General features: G+C 39.7%; 1 long non-coding RNA gene across 1 annotated transcript; it reads right to left on the bottom strand.

Annotated features, from left to right (window-relative positions):
- Positions 1–2,312: 2,312 nt before the first annotated feature.
- On the bottom strand, positions 2,313–3,180 carry LOC109195071 (uncharacterized). Its single transcript, XR_002056745.2, has 3 exons — positions 3,094–3,180; positions 2,582–2,773; positions 2,313–2,490 (listed from the first exon to the last, which is right to left on the bottom strand). It is a non-coding gene; the product is annotated as an uncharacterized LOC109195071 (long non-coding RNA).
- Positions 3,181–6,304: the final 3,124 nt, after the last annotated feature.

The raw sequence follows: 6,304 nt of genomic DNA, 5'->3' as shown, positions 1-6,304 counted from the left end.
CTGGATCTACTACAGTGGGGAGAGGCATGCAAGGTTAACCTATAATGGCACATGTCAGATCGCCATTACTCCCAAAATGGCAATCTTTACTAAAATCTCTTTGATGTAATACTGGGCTGTGCAAACAAGCTGAACAAGAAGACAGTATGAACAGATGGGCTCAGGAGTGTGTCATTGGCTGCTGACTTGTGATTAACAAGTCCTGTGATAATCCTCCACTCACACTTAGAATGACTGAAATTTACAAAATGGACTACAGTAGGGGTTAATGGTTAAGGTGTGACAGTGGGTAAAAATGAGCCACACCCTGTTAGGTAATCATAAACAAAAGTCATTCTGTGACAATAACCAGTGAAGAGTTACTTAATATGTTGGACTCCAGCACATTAAAAGAGTAGTAAGCAAACCAGACCAGTGAAAATGATTTTTGTCATGTTCATATAAGTTCATTTAAGGAACCTTCATAGTTAACAGGAACAAATCAGTGGCATTAGTCATATTTCCCATACTTTCATAAATGTATGACATCTTGTTACTTAAAATGTATAAATCTAATCCACAAGCACTCTTAATTTTGATCAGTGTACTTTCAAAATATGGGAAACATGTCTGTATGAACATATGAGTTTTACTTCTAGTGTGAAGTAGAAGAAAGCAGAAAACGGACCAGATCAGACAATCTGAGATTTATTATTCCACATCTGAAAACAGAAGATCAGAAATCATTTCAACTTTTCACTCTCGGCATGTAGGTAGGACTAACACACCACTATTACATCTCTGACGCATTGCCACAGTGCCAGTAGATAATACTCCATAACCATTTATTAATTTACTTAAGAGACTGTTCCCTTATTCACAAGTAGCAGATCTCAGTTTTTTTCTTTTTTACATTTTTCAGGGAATTGAATTCATATGACATTATAATAGTGAGTTCATTTGAAAGTGAACACAGTTTCACATATTCAGTATTTGTATCCATCCTTGCCATTGGTGGAACTAGATGATTTTTGTGGGGGTGGCCAGCCTGAAAATATGATTTATTTATGATTTTAAATTCAAAATCCAGAAACTCCCAACTCACTTACTGTTCAAAACACTGTGTGGCTACAACACGCAACTCAATGATGTGGTAGTACATGTTACTTTCAAACTGTAATAGTAGTAAAAGAAGAAGCCCATTTTTGCTGCTTGTATTCGCGATCTCGTTCTTTCGGTCACTACCCACAGCTTGTGACCATAGGTGAGGGTAGGGACGTAGATCGACTGGTAAATTGAGAGCTTCGCTTTTACCCTCAGCTCTCTTTAACACAATGGACACCATCACCAATCCGTTTGTGGATCTCCTGCTCTCTTCTCCCCTCAGTTGTGAACAAGACCCTGAGATACTTAAACTCCTCCACCTGGGGCAGGAACTCATCCCTGACCCAGAGTGGGCACTCCACCCTTTTCCAGCTGAGGACCATAGCGTCAGATCTGGAGTTGGTGATTCTCATTCCCAGCGCTTCACAGTCGGCTCCGAACCGTTCCAATGCAAGCTGGAGGCTTGCCTAGATTATTTTATGCACCGGAATTTAATAATACAATTTTGAATAATATATTACTAATAGTATAAAACGTTGTGTGTGTGTCTGTGTTTGTGAGCTGGAAGGGTGCCAGTGTCCCTGAGACATTTTCACAGCATGCATATAATCATGTGGTAAAAGATTTCAGTCTGTGTAACTGTAATAAATAAATCCATCCATCCATTCGCTTATCCTTTTCAGGGTCGCGGGGGGCGCTGGAGCCTATCCCAGCTGTCATAGGGCAAGAGGCGGGGTACACCCTGGACAGGCCGCCAGTCTGTCGCAGGGCCAACACACAGGGACAAACAACCATTCACTCGCACATTCACACCTAGTGGCAATTTGGATTTTCCAATTAACCTATCCCCACAAGTTGCATGTCTTTGGACGGTGGGAGGAAGCCGGAGTACCCGGAGAGAACCCACGCAAACACGGGGAGAACATGCAAACTCCACACAGAAAGACCCCGGCCTGATGTCGGAATTGAACTCAGGACCTTCTTGCTGTGCGGCAACAGTGCTAACCACCGTGCCACCGTGCTGCTAATAAATAAAACAAAATTAAAAATAATCTTTGCTAGAATTAGTACAGGATACTCCCAACACCTAGCTTCTAAACACTCACTGCTTTTTAGTCATTTCCAGTTTCTCATTGCTGCAATGAAACTGAAATTAATGCCCAGTTCTTACAGGTTTTTTTGATGATGTAATGTTTTTATTTATTTATGTCATGTATGTACGTAAACACTTAATGGTGAGCTCCTTCCATTCCCCAGCTATGCAGTTAATTGTAGCTTTTCCTTCCGTAATGTAATTGTCAAAGCACTGATAAGTTACTTCAGAGCCAGATGGGTATTGCTTCTGATAAGGAGTTGTAATAACAGCATTCTCAACTTTGGGCGGAGGCCTGCAGTTATCATGATTAGCTGTAAGACATGACAGCATGTACACTGTTAATTTACACTCTGTAATCTTTTCATAAAAACAAGCATTAAAATAATGCTTGAGGTGACTCACATCTACAGATATCATCAAGTGATCCATTTAAATCCCATCATCCGTCACGACAGGTTAATTCCTCAATCTTAGCAGAGTATCCTTCATTGCAAACAATCGATATAATTTCTTGGGACTGTCCGTGTCGTTCAGTACTCCCTAGAGTCCCTTCCCCATTAGGAATCACAGGAGCTTCTCCACACGTTTGTTCCTCTAAAGTGGATATGATTACAAACAATCAGGCAAAATATTACAGATGGATGAAATCCATTCCTCCATTTAAAAATGTGATCAGAATAAGCAGTGGAAGAAACTCTGTATGAATGCACTTATTGTAAGATATTACAGAAAATATTTTCACACCAATTTTCTTAAACACACTGCAGGTAAAACTTAAATGTTAAAAAATGTTTTAAAAAGATTCCAAAATATATTTTTTTCTACCTAAACATCTTATACTCCCCATCTTGACATTGGTATTGAACAAGTCACTGTGTTTGCTTCATGCTAATAACAGAAGATACTTTAATTACCGATACAGCTTTCAACTCCAGACCAAACACCGTCCACACATGTGGCTTCACCCCACCAGCCTTTGGTGAGAGGTTTGTAACCATTGTTAAGGTTCAGAATATTGAGGGGGAATCCAAAAATAACCACAGATCCAGCCGGGTGCAAATTAGACGGCATTTTAATGAATACACATATGCGGAGCCAATACTGTTCAGATTCAGTATTGAACTGCTTTACAATCGTCAGACCATGGTTTTATAGGGTTAAGATAGTACAGCCCCCTTTTCTGTTGCCAGGCAGATTTAATACAGCATACGTCAACTCAAAACCACAATGACTTTTAACATAGTTTAAAACAGAACATCTTCTTCGCGTCGAAGCCAGGTGCTTCCTGTCTCCATCCTCGGACGCTCGCCTCCGCTGTCGCTTATCTTCTGGGACATCGGGTGTACTTCCTGGAACAGACTACCACGTACACCTCGACTTTGCAGCCATAAGCAAAACATCATTCACTCTTACCTACTAAATGAGTCTATCTAATTTGTGTGTGCGTGCACGTGCGGGGGCGCGTGCGTGCTGTGTACTGCGTACGTGTCATGACCTCTCTCACTATATGTGTCTGTATGTGTGTTTATGGGTGTCTCGCCCTTAAATGCTCTCTCATCTCACCCGCTGCCCTTCTGCCCTTTCACCAGAACAGAAGGCCAGCACAACTGAAACTATATGTGTGTATGTCTGTACATACACACAGGCTCTGCTTTCGGTTTCACTTCTGCAAGAGCCTGCAACTTCAAAAACATGTACTTCCTGTCGCTGCAGCTCAGTCTTCTCACCCACTGAAGACTCCAGTGTAAGAATATAAAAACACTCAAAAGCCTTTAAAATTATAAATTCAACTCAACAGTTTAAAGTGGTTCTTCTTGGACCTGTAATAAAGACTAATATGATACCAATATATTTGAACATCTGAATGCATCTAAATGCAACATCACTATTAATAATGAAATGTTAATGATGATTATAGAAATAGCAGCAAATAATAGCAGTAAAATATTTCTCCTCTTGACACCATCCTCACACGTGAAGTAGAGTTTGTCAACGTGTGGCCAAACTTTAAGTCTGCGGTCAAACCTCGTTGTTGGACATCCTGTTATAGCTATCAGAAAGACAGATATTACATTTAGATATTATCACAGAGTAGTCAGATTACATTCTTGTGTTATTAGTATGTGAGATTCATAGATATCATTCTTCAACTATCTTTGGACTAGGCTTAAATATCCTTAATACTACTGAATAGACTGTGTAATGTCTGTTATTAAGTGACTAGCAGGGAATCCTGCTGACTTTGGCAATCCTCCATTTCGTGTGGTTTTTGATTGTCTTTACATGAGATGTTTGGATGAAATTTGGCTCATGTTCATCCGTTTGATTCATGACTGTCACTACTATTAGACTTCAGACTGTAGCTTTAGATTCTTACCAAAACAGCAAAAACCTCAGCCACAAGTGAGACTGAACTTTCAACGACTGCCGTCTTAACGGATGGGCTTACCCTGGTCTACGCCTCCAACAAACTAGTGAACTCAGTAGGCATTAACAAACATACTTCTCTTTTATCAAAAATGTTGAGATGCAGTACAAAAGGTAAATGAAAACATACTGAAATTATTTGCAAATGTCATAAACTGAAAAAAATATACCACTTTAGGAAAAAAATAAGGTCATTTTATATTTGACGATAGCGACACATCTGAAAGAAGTTGGAAAGAGCCATCCTTTCTACTGTGCAGCAAACAAGACAAGAGCTGTTTATTTCAACTGATAGACAGTCCATACGGCAAAACACAAATCCAATGATAATAATAAAATTACAGTGCTCAGGGCTCTAGACTAACTTTTTGCCACGGTTGCACCAGTGCGCCTAACTTCAAAAAGTTTGATTCGATTAAATTTTACCTCAGACAGTCAGAAATATTATAATTCTGATCATTTATCAGTACTGATACATGTGAGACTTCATCAGAATTGTGAACATCACAGCAGATGCCTTTGTGTGAAAGTAACTGAGAATAAAACAGAAAAACATGAAGGAGATTTTTCTGGACTGGCTTTTTATAGCAGATAACCTTAAAAATATTCTGCAATATTCTGCAATTTTGCATAATCTTAAAAAGTTTAAATTTCTTCAGTATTGAACAGCAGAAATTAGGCTTTCTTGTCCGAGGTCATTTAAGTAAAAAAAAAAAAAAAGAAAAGAAAAGAAAGAAAAAGACAGCGGCCGACAGCGCAGTAAAAAAATGGTAGACTGGTGGGTAATAAGCCAATGAATAATGCAGAAAACAGAGATTTGAGACGGGAAACTGTTCTTGAAGTACACAGAAAGAGAGAGAGAAAGAGAGCTGTGCATGAAGTGTGATTTTTATCGTGGTGGAAGCAAAACAGCAAAAGTCAGAGGGAATTCATGACGACATTGATCCAATGTGAAGCGTAGTTTGCTGCTTCTTTTGCTGCTGCTGGCTCGGCGAATTTTGGTTGGAGAGACAAAACCTGCAGCTCAGAATCAGCGCAAAAAGACGTAAACACAGAGCAGACCCGACGCATCAGAATCGGTGAGCTCCGACAGCGTGTCCGTCTACGGGCCGTCGGAGCTCATCGAGAAAGAGAAAGCTGATTCTGATGCGTCGGGTCCGCTCTGTGTTTACGTCTTTGTGTGGAATCCGTGTACCTGCTCTCATTTGCCGCGAGAGTTGAGGCTCGGGTATGAAATATATGGTTTTCAAAGTTTTTTTCGTTTTTATCGTTAACTCTGTTTCCCTGGGTCTTTTCCCGTGTGTTATGAATAAATGTTCTTTTTTTTGGTACCAGTACTAGTTTTATTTTGTTATTTATCCACGACACCTTGAAGGCCAGTCCGTGAACATATTGTCGGACATAAACCAGTCCGTGGCGCAAAAAAGCTTGGGGACCTCTGCTTTATAGTGCCTCATGAAAACTACAAAGTAAATGTAGTCCCAACTATATTATTTACATTGTTCCTTCAGTGTTCACTCTTTCTATTTCTTGATTGTTATATATGTAAATGTATCCATGCATTCTGTAAAGTTCTTGTTGCTGCATCTGCCTGTTTCAATGTATTTGTTAATTGGACATGTGTAATTTCAGCTGTGTCTTCTTCCCACAGTGTTTTCTGTTCTCTTCTGTGTTTTTATTTCTTCAAAACTCTGGTGG

The sequence above is a fragment of the Oreochromis niloticus genome, linkage group LG17 (assembly GCF_001858045.2).
Source record: "Oreochromis niloticus isolate F11D_XX linkage group LG17, O_niloticus_UMD_NMBU, whole genome shotgun sequence".
NCBI lineage: Eukaryota > Metazoa > Chordata > Actinopteri > Cichliformes > Cichlidae > Oreochromis > Oreochromis niloticus.
This window is presented reverse-complemented; position numbering and strand designations above follow the sequence as displayed.